Source organism: Oncorhynchus nerka, linkage group LG2 (assembly GCF_034236695.1).
Source record: "Oncorhynchus nerka isolate Pitt River linkage group LG2, Oner_Uvic_2.0, whole genome shotgun sequence".
NCBI classification, from domain to species: domain Eukaryota; kingdom Metazoa; phylum Chordata; class Actinopteri; order Salmoniformes; family Salmonidae; genus Oncorhynchus; species Oncorhynchus nerka.
Genome location: NC_088397.1, coordinates 48,456,635 through 48,471,304, shown reverse-complemented (window position 1 = coordinate 48,471,304; position 14,670 = coordinate 48,456,635). Strand labels below are relative to the sequence as shown.

The window sequence follows — 14,670 nt, the reverse complement described above, 5'->3', positions numbered from 1 at the left end:
TTTATTGCAGTCAGACATGATGTATGCAGCCCATTTCCTGTGTGCGTCTATGTGGGGAGGGGATAAGAAAGTATCCCGCATTAAATGGGTTGATTTGGCTTCATATCAACCATGTTGATATGCAATGTCTTAGATTTTTTAGATTTTAGTGGGATCCCCATTAGCCGACGCCAGTGGCGACCGCTAGTGTTCCTCTGGTCCGGCGCAAAACCCCCCAATATATTAGACAAAAATACTTTACTACATTTGCAGCGTAGCCTAGTGGTTAGAGCGTTGGACTAGTAACCGGAAGGTTGCGAGTTCAAACCCCCGAGCTGACAAGGTACAAATCTGTCGTTCTGCCCCTGAACAGGCAGTTAACCCACTGTTCCCAGGCCGTCATTGAAAATAAGAATGTGTTCTTAACTGACTTGCCTGGTTAAATAAAGGTAAAAATAAATAAATAACTATGTTTTTAATTTTTTTTTATTTAAAAGGTAATTTTGCTGTTTGCTTGAGTCATTTGAGATTAATATGATCGTTAGGTGACGAATGGAATTGTTTTAAGCTGGTCATACTATGGATCATTTAGCTATTTGATTATGAATTTTAGGGCCCCTTTATGTATAAAAATTATTTGATAAAATATTGAATTTGGCATTTACTAGTATAGCCCATAAATGGCAAACAATGTATCATAAGAAACAAGGTTGAGGTGTTTGCCCTGTATCTAGGAGATATAAGAAACCTCAGGAAATATATATATATATATGGGATGCTCTGGATCGACAATGTGTTCCAGTTCCCACCAAATATCCAGCTACTTCGCACAGCCATTGAAGAGGAGTGGGATAAGATTCCACAGGCCACAGTCAACGTGATCAACTCTATGTGAAGGAAATGTGTCGTGCTGCACGAGGCAAATGGTGGTCACACCAGATACTGTCTTTCTGATCCACACCCCTACCTATTTTAATGCATCTGTGACCAAGACTCCTCTGTACTCCCAGTCATGAGAGATCCATAGATTAGGGCCTAATGAATTTATTTCAATTGACTGATTTCCCTTTATGAACTGTAACTCAGTAAAATCTTTTAAATTGTTGTGTAAAAAAACAATGAATATTTAGGCTACCCCCAACTTCCATTTTGTTCATATTCAGATAGCCATTTCCAACTAACCCCACCCCCCCCCACACACACACACACACCATCATAACAGTCAAGGGAGATAAATAACAAGGGGGTAAATAACAGTGGTTTACTTTGAAAGTGGGAAAATGGGATCTTTCCAAAAATGCCAGACGTATTACTGTACTCCTAATATTCAACAAATAGCATTTTGTTCTTCCCATAGGAAAAAAGCAACCACAACTCTCATTTGCGGACTGCGGCGTGGCAGCGACAACACCGATGAGTGAATAGCAGCACACATGGGAAAATAGAGCTTCTGATGTGATCAAAGCAAAAATAGCCTACATGAAAGTACGAGAGAGCGTAAACATTGTTTCTAGTTGAGGTTAGTTGCAAGTCAAGTGTCCTGGATTCGCATCAGTTTAAAAGATTGACAAGTGACTGAAGTGACCACCTGGGAGCTGTGAGGGAGAGCCGGGCAGATCCGCTCGATCAGACCACACGACTGAAAGATGCCGATGCATTGCATTAAATATTGTACATGTTTAGGATTTGACAAAATGGATGAAATGGAGTTTCTTGTCAAATTAAATGTCCCGTAGTCTCACGTGGAATTCTCGTCTCGTCACACTTTTGTCAACTAAAATTTTTAAAAGTTATTGGGGTTCTTTTTCGGGGCATCTCATTATCGTCAGTTTTAGTTAGGAAAAATAGGTATTTGACGAGTTTGTCAGTTATTGGCGATGAAATTAACACCGATTCAATCTCTCCTCTACTTTGAGCCAAGAGAGACTGACATGTTTACTGTTGACATTGCAGAGGTTACTAAGGAGTGGTGGGCTGGGTGGTAACCTTGCAGTTAAGAGATTGGGCCAGTAACCAAAAGGTTGCTGGTTTGAATCCCGAGCTGACTAGGTTAAATCTGTCTGTGTCCTTGAGAAAAGCACTTAATCCTAATTGCTCCTGTAAATTGCTCTGGATAAGAGCATCTGCTAAATGACAAACAAAACACATTGTTAGCCTACACAGTTTGAACATGGGTAAAAGGAAGTACTGTATGGTGGTGAAAAGTATTTAGGTTGACTATTGAGGTGGGATGTGAAAAATGTGGGATCACTACGCATGTTTTGCGGTCTGTTCATTCATGATTTACATTTTCAAAGACCATGTCTTTTTAGATGATGGTGAAACATGGTAATCACAGGAGCAACAGCGTTTTATTCAATTAGCCCGCTGATAGTCCTGAGAATATGATATGTATACACCTAATATAACGTCTTTTCAAATGCTTTTAAAACACTGAAGCCAAACGTGGAGACTATGGATACGACTTCCTCCGTGCTCATGCATTATCATAATTCGTATGCCCGTCACTAGAAATTCCTACATTAGCACATTTCTGTTAGCCGAAACATCCTGACAAAATACCACATATTTCTGGGCCTTATGTGCCTGAACCTTGTAAACTGCTAAGGGGGGGGCTGTAACTGATATTAATGGTTGCCCAATCAGTCAGTCTAGATGCAGTTATTTTGAAATGAATACTGGGATGTGTTCAAAACACCAGGCATCTGAGCAGTTATTCAAATTGCATAGGCTATTCACTGCAGTTTCCAGCCTAGAGTTTTTATACTGACTTGAAAACAATAACATTCTTCATTACATTGTAACGTATGGTAGCTTTTCCAGCTGCGTACCCCTGGACTGGTAGGGAGCGCACTCAGCGCAGCCTCTGGAGGCACATAATGTAGCTACCTATGATTTCGTTATCTAATAAATGTTTTATTTCGCTGTGTAAATTGACTGGATATATTCACTGCGGTATTAAGCCTAACATTGAGCTTATATGAATTCTGGTCTAATATGCCTACACTTCTACTTAGGCTGTAGATTACATCTCCAGCCTGTCTTTGTTCTGTTGCACAATTATGCACCTGGCCTCGCCGCTGCCATGGTTATTCCTGGAGTCCCAGGAAAAGCCAGACTACAAAAGCTTGTTGGACACTTATTTCAAATGTAGTTTTTTACCTCATAGCCTATTGGAGAGATTTGCGCTTGATTACTGCATGTAAAATAGGCTACAGCATTAAGAACGGGCAGGGAGATGGAAAGGGGAAGTTAGTATGCCTACTTTAGGCAATTATTATCTTAACACTGATAAAATACACTGTATGAGTGGCCTGCTATGGTACCTTGTCCTTCGAAACTGTCAAGAATATACCCAAACTCGTTGCTACGTCACTGCAGTTTTACAACCTATGGACAATAATTGTGTATTCACTAGATGACAATAATAAATTCCTCGTCGCCCTGTTGTAGCCCAGGTATAGCAGTTGTTGTCTAAAAACATAGCCCTATGCATAATCACTAGTGGAACTTTGCGTTCCCAGGGACCACAGATCTTAGCCTGGAGGAACTCACTACAGATCTCAATTTATTTAAAAAAATCCCCTTGCACTTTGATGGGTAAATATTGCCCTAATATACACTGCTCAAAAAAATAAAGGGAACACTAAAATAAAACATCCTAGATCTGAATGAATTAAATATTCTTATTAAATACTTTTCTCTTTACGTAGTTGAATGTGCTGAATACAAAATCACACAAAAATTATCAATGGAAATCAAATTTATCAACCCATGGAGGTCTGGATTTGTAGTCTCACTCAAAATTAAAGTGGAAAACCACACTACAGGCTGATCCAACTTTGATGTAATGTCCTTAAAACAAGTCCAAATGAGGCTCAGTAGTGTGTGTGGCCTCCACGTGCCTGTATGACCCTCCCTACAATGCCTGGGCATGCTCATGATGAGGTGGTGGATGGATGTGCGGCCTCCCCCCAAAGAAATGCCACCCCACACCATGACTGACCCACCGCCAAACTGGTCATGCTGGAGGATGTTGCAGGCAGCAGAACGTTCTCCACGGCGTCTCCAGACTCTGTCACGTGCTCAGTGTGAACCTGCTTTCATCTGTGAAGAGCACAGGGCGTCAGCGGCGAATTTGCCAATCTTGGTGTTCTCTGGCAAATGCCAAACGTCCTGCACGGTGTTGGGCTGTAAGCACAATCCCCACCTGTGGACGTCGGACCCTCATGGAGTCTGTTTCTGACCATTTGAGCAGACACATGCACATTTGTGGCCTGCTGGAGGTCATTTTGCAGGGCTCTGGCAGTGCTCCTCCTTGCACAAAGGCCGAGGTAGCAGTCCTGCTGCTGGGTTGTTGCCCTCCTACGGGCTCCTCCATGTCTCCTGATGTACTGGCCTGTCTCCTGGTAGCGCCTCCATGCTCTGGACACTACGCTGACAGACACAGCAAACCTTCTTGCCACAGCTCGCATTGATGTGCCATCCTGGATGAGCTGCACTACCTGAGCCACTTGTGTGGGTTGTAGACTCCGTCTCATGCTACCACTAGAGTGAAAGCACCGCCAGCATTCAAAAGTGACCAAAACATCAGCCAGGAAGCATAGGAACTGAGAAGTGGTCTGTGGTCCCCATCTGCAGAACCACTCCTTTATTGGGGGTGTCTTGCTAATTGCCTATAATTTCCACCTGTTGTCTATTCCATTTGCACAACAGCATGTGAAATGTATTGTCAATCAGTGTTGTTCTGAAGTGGACAGTTTGATTTCTCAGAAGTGTGATTGACTTGGAGTTACATTGTGTTGTTTCAGTGTTCCCTTTATTTTTTTGAGCAGTGTATTTAGCTAATGAATGGCCTAATATAAGTAACTAATATTTAGTTTCTTACCTCAGCTACACATCACAAGCCTCTGTTACAGCTGTTCCTGTGCTCAACAGGCTCTAGGCTACGCAAGCCTCTCCGATAATAGGCCAGTCCTCTCTTCGTGATATCTCATGAAAGCTATAGGCTACCAAAGCTATAGGACATTTTTTTTTATTTGGTACTTTTTTGATATTCTAAGCCTAATGGCCTATTTTGGGGAAAGAAGCAGGCTTACTTTTACTAATTTGCTGAATGTGAAACAGGCCTACAGCATATAAAAGGCATGTCGGGAAAGTTGAGGACAAAGTGCATTGGTGTGATCACTTTTGGCCATTTATGATAACACTGTTACATAGCCTAGATGAGCACAGTGAAAGAATTGACAACTGTTAGAAAAATGGAAATCACTTGCAATCCACTTGGGCAATGGCATGCTGTAAAGTTTAGCCCAGCCTAAATAGCGGTTTTTGTTGAATTGCGACATAAAATAAAAATTTAATTTTTAAATACAAGTTACTATATATATTATTTTTCCTTAGGCCTACATATACATTGTCATAGTGACAACTGAAAATAATACTTCAAACGCACACTGAATGGTCTGAACCAGTGTGTTAAATGCCATGAATGGTCTTGTTGCCACCTTTTTGAATCGGCAACATGTAATAGGATGTGTTGATCAGTCGACCGGTGCAGGACTGTAGAACGATGAACTTTCTTGTGGATGCTCACCAACATTTTCTAGTCCTGTAGCCTATAGTTTATCATCTTTGTTTTTATAGTTATTGGCTTGATGGCCCTTAACGGGATTTCAGCCGTAAGAAGTTTTAACGGGATCAATTTGACAACTGCCAGTGAAAGTGCAGGGCGCCAAATTCAAACAGAAATATCATAATTACATTTCCTCAAACATACAAGTATTATACACCATTTTAAAGACAAACTTGTTAATCCCACAGTGTCCGATTTCAAAAAGGCTTTACAGCGAAAGCACACCAAACGATTATGTTAGGTCAACACCTAGTCACAGAAAAACACTGCCATTTTTCCAGCCAAACAGAGGAGTCACAAAAAGCAGAAATTGAGAAATTCATCACTAACCTTTGATCTTCGGCAGGGTAGCCTAGTAGTTAGAGCGTTGGACTAGTAAACGAAAGGTTGCAAGTTCGAATCCCTGAGCTGACAAAGTACAAATCTGTCGTTCTGCCCCTGAACAGGCAGTTAACCCACTGTTCCTAGGCCGTTAGTGAAAATAAGAATTTGTTCTTAACTGACTTGCCTAGTAAAATAAAGGTAAAATAAAATTAATAAAAAATTTGTCAGATGACACTCATAGGACTTGATGTTACTCAATACATGTTTTGTTCGATAAAGTTCATATTTATATCCAAAAATCTCAGTTTACATTGGCATGTTATGTTCATTATTGTTTTGCTTCCAAAACATCTGGTGATTTTGCAGAGAGCCACATCAATTTATAGAAATACTCTTCATAAATGTTGATGAAAATACAAGTGTTATACATGGAATTAAAGATATACTTCTCCTTTATGCAACCGCTGTGTCAGATTTCAAAAAAGCTTTACGGAAAAAGCACACCATGCAATAATCTGAGTACAGTGCTGAGACCAAAACAAGCCATACAGATACACGCCATGTTGTGGAGTCAACAGAAGTCAGAAATAGCATTATAAATATTCACTTACCTTTGATCTTCATCGGAATGTACTCCCAGGAATCCCAGTTCCACAATAAATGTTTGTTTTGTTAGATAAAGTCCATAATTTATGTCCAAATACCTAATTTTTGTTCGAGTTTAGTTCACAAATCCAAATTCACAAGGGGCAGGCACTTAGTTCAGACGACAGTTCCATTACAGTTCGTAGAAGATTCAATCTTTAGGATGTTTTTTTTCATAAATCTTCAATAATTTTCCAACTGGACAATTCCTTTGTCTTTAGAAAGGAAAAGGAACACAGCGAACTCTCACGGGCGCACGCGAGACTGAGCACATGAAATTCTGCCAGACACCTGACTCAAACAGCTCTTATTTACATTTACATTTAAGTCATTTAGCAGACGCTCTTATCCAGAGCGACTTACAAATTGGTGCGTTCACCTTATGACATCCAGTTGACTGTTTAAGTGCTTGCCAGTTAGCTAGCAGTTCTCAGCTGTTGGCAGCCAATGGCTAGGAGTTCCCAGCTGTTTGCAGCCAGTTATCTAGGAGTTCTCAGCTGTTGGCAGCAGTTAGCACTCAGCTGTTGGCAGCCAATGGCTAGCAGTTCCCAGCTGTTGGCAGCCAATGGCTAGCAGTTCCCAGCTGTTGGCAGCCAGTTAGCTAGGAGTTCTCAGCTGTTGGCAGCCAATGGCTAGGAGTTCTCAGCTGTTTGGCAGCCAATGGCTAGCAGTTCTCAGCTGTTGGCAGCCAATGGCTAGCAGTTTCTTACTTGCGATAAAAACAGATAATTGACAGTTTTTTGAGTCATTACTGAATTATTAAATGTAACAAATCAAACATTAAACGTTGTAAACAATTCATTTAGATCCCGTGTTTATTTGAAACAAGCTTTTATTTGGTGAAATGTGTTCCGTTGCCCGGCTATTAAAAGGGAAAGGCTGCTATTTGCGACTCAGCGTTTAATTGAAGTTTTACGGTTAGTACCATTAGTATTACCGTAGATATTCCTGCTATCAGTCACCTTCAGCCCCGTTTCTATGTATTTCCGCCTTTCACGCTGACACTCTTACACACACACCACCACCACCACCACCGACCCCCACCACCACCACCACGCATACATCCACCCACCCACCACCACCACGCATACATCCACCCACCACCACGCATACATCCACCTACCACTTATGCTGCCGGCATACTGTTTACTACTACGACTACCACTGCTACTATTATTAATTCTGCTACCAGTCACGTTCTCCTAATCCCTGCCTACAGTACATGTACATATCTACCTCATTGTAAATGACTGCCACTGACCCTGTACGAACATTCTGAATGACTTCACATCACTTGACTTGCTCTACATTCGGTTGTGTTACCAAGGTTACGGGTTACAGCCAAATTCAAAATGTATTACATTGTTGTTGTTTTTCTTTCCACCCATCTACACTCAATACTCCAGACATTTATTGAAAGTGAAATACAGAAATATCTAATTTACTTAAGTATTCACACCCCTGGGTCAATACACATTAGAATCACTTTTTAGCAGCAAAAAAAAAAAGGGAAAAAATAAATATATATATTATATCACAACTATTAAATAACACATATGGAATCATGTAGGAACCAAAAAAGCTAAATAAAAATATATTTTATATTTAAGATTCTTCAAAGTAGCCACCCTTTGTCTTGATCACAGCTTTGCACACTCTTGGCATTCTCTCAACCAGCTTCACCTGGAATGCTTTTCCAACAGTCTTGAAGGAGTTAACACATGCTGAGCACTTGTCGGCTGCTTTTCCTTCACTCTGCGGTCCAACTCATCCCAAACCATCTCAATTGGGTTGAGGTCGGGTGATTGTGGAGGCCAGGTCATCTAATGCAGCACTCCATCACTCTCCTTGGTCAAATAGCCCAAATAGTCATTGTCCTGTTGAAAAACAAATGATAGTGGGACTAAGCGCAAACCAGATGGGATGGCGTATCACTGCGGAATGCTGTTGTAGTGTGTGCCTTGAATTCTAAATAAATCACTGACAGTGTCACTAGCAAAGCACCCCCACACCATCACACCTCCTCCTCCATGCTTCACAGTGGGAACCACACATGCAGTGATCTTCCGTTCACTGTGTCTCACAAAGACACGGCGGTTTGAACCAAAAATCTCAAATTTGGACTCATCAGACCAAAAGGACAGATTTCCACCGGTCTAATGTCCATTGCTCACGTTTCTTGCCCAAGCAAGTCTCTTCTTCTTATTGGTGTCCTTTAGTAGTGGTTTATTTTCATCAATTCGATCATGAAGGCCTGAGCCACGCTGGCTCCTCTGAACAGTTGATGTTGGTGTGTATGTTACTCTTAAGCATTTATTTGGGGCTGCAATCTGAGGTGCAGTTAATTGCCAATTTCTGAGGCTGGTAATTCTAATGATCTGCAGCAGAGGTGCAGCAGAGGTAACGCTGAGTCTTCCTTTCCTGTGGCGGGCCTCATGAGAGACTGTTTCATCATAGCGCTTATTCTCTCCCCCTTCACAGTAGAAGCCTGAAACAAGGTTCTAAAGACTGACATCTAGTGGACGCCGTAGGAAGTGCAATCGGACCAAATTTTACACTGTACATTGGATAGGCAAAGACTTGAAAACATACAGACCTCAGATTTCCCACCTCCTGGTTGGATTTTTTTTTCTCAGGTTTTTGCCTGCCATATGAGTTCTGTTATACTCACAGACATCATTTAAACAGTTTTATAAACTTCAGAGTTTTCTATCCAAATCTAATAATATGCATATATTAGCTTCTGGGCCTGAGTAGCAGGCAGTTTACTCTGGGCACCTTATTCATCCAAGCGACTCAATACTGCCCCCCAGCCATAAGAAGTTAAAACCTCTCAAGGATCGGACCCTTTTTTTCCAATTTTCGCCTCAAAATGGCATAACCAACTTAACTGCCTGTAGCTCAGGACCTAAAGCAAGGATATGTAAACTCAGCAAAAAAAAAAAAGAACCGTCTTCTCACTGTCAACTGTGTTCATTTTCAGCAAACTTAACATGTGTAAATATTTGTATGAACATAAGATTCAACAACTTATATATAAACTGAACAAGTTCCACAGACATGTGACTAACAGACATTTAATAATGTGTCTCTGAACAGAGAGGGGGTCAAAATCAAAAGTCAGTCTCAATCTCGTGTGGACACCAGCTGCATTAAGTACTGCAGTGCATCTCCTCAAGCACTGCACCAGATTTACCAGTTCTTGCTGCGAGATGTTACCCCACTCTTCCACCAAGGCACCTGCAAGTTCCCAGAGGGGGGGGTGGCCCTAGCCCTCACCCTCCAATCCAACAGGTCCCAGACGTGCTCAATGGGATTGCGATTCGGGCTCTTCGCTGGCCATGGCAGAACACTGACATTCCTGTCTTGCAGGAAATCACACACAGAAAGGGCAGTATGGCTGGTAGCATTGTTATGCTGGAGGGTCATGTCATGATGAGCCTGCAGGCAGGGTACAAATTGTAAATGAGAACTTGTTCTCAACTTGACTACCTGGTTAAATAAAGGGTTAAATAAATAAGTAAATAAAAACATGAGGGAGGAGGATGCCTTCCCTGTACACCACAGCATTGAGATTGCCTGCAATGACGACAAGCTGAATCCGACCATCACCCCTGGTGAGACAACCTGCTACTCATCAGTGAAGAGCACTTTTTGCCAGTCCTGTCTGGTCCAGCAATGGTGGGTTTGTGCCCATAGGTGACGTTGTTTCCGGTAATGTCTGGTGAGGACCTGCCTTACAAGCCCTCAGTCCAGCCTCTCTCAGCTCATTGCGGACAGTCTGAGCACTGATGGAGGGATTGTGTGTTCCTGGTGTGACTCGGGCAGTTGTTGTTGCCATCCTGTACCTGTCCCGCAGGTGTGATGTTTGGATGTACCGATACTGTGCAGGTGTTACACGTGTTATGCAACTGCGAGGACGATCAGCTGTCCGTCCTGTCTCCCTGTAGCGCTGTCTTAGTCGTCTCACAGTACGGACATTGCAATTTATTGCCCTGACCACATCTGCATGCCTCCTTGCAGCATGCCCCTAAGGCACGCTCACGCAGATGAGCAGGGACCCTGGGCATCTTTCTTTTGTTGTTTTTCAGAGTCAGTAGAAAGGCCTCTTTAGTGTCCTCAATTTTCATAACTGTGACCTTAATAGCCTACTGTCTGTAAGCTGTTAGTTTCTTATTGCCCGTTCCACAGGTGCATGTTCATTAATTGAACAAGCATGGGAAACTCTGTTTTTAAACCCTTTACAATGAAGATCTGTGAAGTTATCTGGAAGGCAGGGTCCTGAAAGGGACGTTTTCATTTTTTTGCTGAGTTTATATTCTTGATACCATTTTGAAAGGAAACGCTGAAGTTTGTGGAAATGTGAAATTAATGTAGGAGAATATAACACATTAGATCTGGTCAAAAAAATGGTTTCATCTTTGAAATGCAAGCGAAAGGCCATTATATCACTTAGGAGTCTAGGTGTGATTTAGGCAATTAGATGCCAGCAGTGTACAGTGGGGAGAACAAGTATTTGATACACTGCCGATTTTGCAGGTTTTCCTACTTAAAAAAATGACAGACCTCTACATGCTTTGTAAGTAGGAAACACTGCTGATTTAGCAGGTTATCAAATACTTGTTCTCCCCACTGTATGTACAAAGTTTTAGACTGATCCAATGAACCATTGTATTACTGTTCAAAATCTTGTATCAAGCCAAAAGTGCCGAATTGGTCAATTGATACATTTTAAGTACATAACTAAAGAGAACATATAAAAATGATATGGTAATAAAAAAAATATATGTTTTACACACTCCCAGGTATGTCATTAATGATGGCTTCCCTACAGAAAAGGCACTAACCTTCACAGAACCATCTAGATGGGAGCAGACACAGCAGGGGTTCAAACTGTAGAACCCAGTGCCTACGTTTTGAATATAAAAATGTATTTTATCAAAGAAAACAATGCAGCATTTTATCTCTGGGACCCTCAAGGATGACAAATCGGCAAGATTACAAGTACATTATTTACCTTCCGATGCGAATGTATCAAACCAGTTGCCATGATAAAATATTTTGCTGTGCGCTCTCAAACAAAGGATTGGTATTTTTTTCATTCTAATAGCTGCTGTTAATTGGACACTACAGTTAGATTAACAAGAATTTATGCTTTTTGCCCATATAAGACATGTCTATGTCCTGGGAAATGTTCTTGTTACTTACGTCATGCTAATCACATTAACGCATGTTAGCTCAACCGACCCGTGGGACAAACACCAATCCTGTAGAGGTTTTAACTCTTACACAACTAACCTAATTATCACAACATAACTGCTCGTAGATATAGCTAACATTAGCGAACTTTAATTAAATACATATACAATTTCACTTGTTTACTTGACTTTGAGACTCTAGAAGAAAAATGGACTCTAGCAAGTTTGCCAGGAGGGCACTGCATTAGGTAAGGAAGGCGTAAGTCGAATCCTTCACTTCCATTGTCTGTGCACATAGCAACGTTCGAAAATGTGGATAGCGTGTGTCTAGTTCCTTTCGTGTTTGTGTGTGAGGGGTTGATGTGAGCATGTCTGGGCGGGGTGAATGTAGGTCGGATGCAGTCATCACTCCGCTATTCCCCTGGAGAGATGTTTGCGGGCTGCAAGAATTTAGGAGCCAGAGCACGCACGCGTCTGCTCTGTATGATAATGCGGGCTGTGCCTCCGAGATGAGACCGGGCTAATCCAGGCATTTAATCATCTCCATAGAACTCCATTAGCCCACGCTTTTAAGAAATATCAATAAGTGCTGTCAATAGGAACAGCTAATTCATCAAGGTCAAAAAAATATGAGCGTGGTTGTTTTTGAAGGAGTGAATAAGCACACTGCGTCCACGAGCAGGCAATTAAACAGAGGCTTTCTTAAACTCTCCAGCTCTCTAAAGCACTTTTGGATACATTTTTGCACTCTTAAGCCATGCAGAAGAGTTATAAAAAGAGACCTCTTGTTTTTCTTTTATAGGCCTGTGCTGTAGGTCACACTAGCTGACGAGAATGATGTTTGGGGAATAGCTAGTACTTGGAGAAACACACTGGCTAGTCCTGACTAATGTTGGCCCACTATTCCTGCTACATGGATACTTGCTTAAGGATATAATCATCCTTTCTATAGTCCCCCCCATCCCATAGCATATATTTGTACCAACATCACCTAGCATGTTACATGGGAGAATCATTTGTGTGTGTTGCTTCTTGTATTCTAAAACAGACCCTTCTGTTTTGTCTGCTGTTCCCTCTAGTCCAATTCAATCTTGCTGCTCAAACTGATCCATTCCACTCTGTCATTGCAGTGTAGGATATGTGGAGCTGACCCTAATGACTTTCTACAGATTTAAAGGCAAGTCAGAGTGACCTGGTCTCTCCCAGGTTAAGATGTCCTGCTTTGCCTGTCCAAAACTCTTGATGCTGATGAGACTTCTTTTTTTTTTTTTTTCGATCAAGACGTTTTGGCTGTGGATCAGTTTCTAAGGTTATTAGTTTCACACTGGCTGGCTCCTGCCTGAGCCACCACTAATGAACTTAAAGCGATCCAAGTTCTACCTGACCTGCTTGGGTCTCATACCTCGGCCCTGCAGTGACTTGTTCTCTCCTCAGACCACACAGCCTATAGGCTACCTCTGAAATGCATTAGTGTAGGATCCTTTTTGTTTTGTGACACGTTCCGTATAAACCTCAGTGTTAAGGTATTAAATGTATAGACACTAGAGGATTACTGGGCACCCAGTCCATGCAAAAGCTCATGTTATCTGCAGAGATCTGAAATCTGTTTACAAAACAGGTTTATAATCCCGCTTCAAACCGGCCATCTAATCTGATCAGACCCTCTGAAAACGTGTGTCCGGCCGGGCCTTGGCAGATGGGCGCACCGCTAATGAATTTAAAGTGATCCAAGTTCTACCTGACCTGCTTGGGTCTCATACCTCAGCCCTGCAGTGACTTGTTCGCTCCTCAGACCACACAGCCTATAGGCTACCTCTGAAATGCAGTAGTGGGATTCTTCGACGTGTGACACATTCAGTATAAACCTCGGTGTTAAGGTATTAAATGTATAGATGCTAGAGCACCCACAGATGACGCCAGCGGCGCTCCTGTTCGGCCCGCTCCAACTCCGGGAAACCGACTCGTTAGTGCTCTCGGATGGAACACACCTGCACACGCATGTACACCCAATCCAATAGTCGCTGACTGTGGAGCCGCCCACCTCCGTCTCAAATCTTTCTTCCCACACCGTATGTCGTCCAGTGCAGGCAGAAACTCTTTCCCTGCTGAGTTTCTAGCAGGTGAAGGATGCCAAAGAGAACGTGGCGCAATTCTCAACCAGGTTTGAAATGTTTGCTCTTGAACTTTAACTGTTGAGGAGAAGATTGTTGCGACTGATTTTCCCATGTTTTCCACACCTACGTGAAGGCAAGCTGGCAAATAATGGATGCCGATTGCCCTACAAACACCATCTCCCTACTGCATGTCCACATGTCCTCACAGCTACTGTGTCATGTTGATTAAGAAACGGCTCCAGTGTCTCGGAGGCTATAAATTGGGCCAGTCTGCAGACTAGAGATGGGGTACGGCGCTGCCTTCTGCAGGGGCCCTGGACAGACCTAGCCTCTTTGATCTCATTATAAAATGCAAATGCGCTGCACCCTAAAGGGATCAAAGGTTCCCCTTCCCATTGGATGGCGCAAGCTTAATAATAGCAGCCTGGAGCGGTTTCTGTTTTTTTAAGAAGTGATTTGGGGAGCTGCCGTTCCTCCGGGACATTATTTACTTTGGAGATAATATTGCCGCTCACTAACGTAGTGACTGACTGCAGCACAGAAATCCCAGGCAGCTCCTGTTGCCTATTTTAAATGTGATCAGTCAGGTAAGCGTGTTTTGCGCTTCTCTCTGCCCCTGCTATCTCCCACCTCAAGCTTGGGTTTCAGGGCGTGGAATGTGAAAGTGTAAAATTGCTTCAACGGTAGACTCTGATACCTCCATCTACTTCTCCATTACCCCGCTAAGCAAGCAGTTACATTTTAAATGCTTTGCAGATATTCAATAATTCAGCAG

General features: G+C 42.3%; 1 protein-coding gene across 2 annotated transcripts in view; it reads left to right on the top strand.

The window, feature by feature from the left end:
• Positions 1-14,670, top strand: part of LOC115136689 (forkhead box protein J3-like) — an 86,526-nt gene that overhangs the window by 29,705 nt on the left and 42,151 nt on the right. The gene's annotated exons all lie outside the window — the stretch shown is intronic.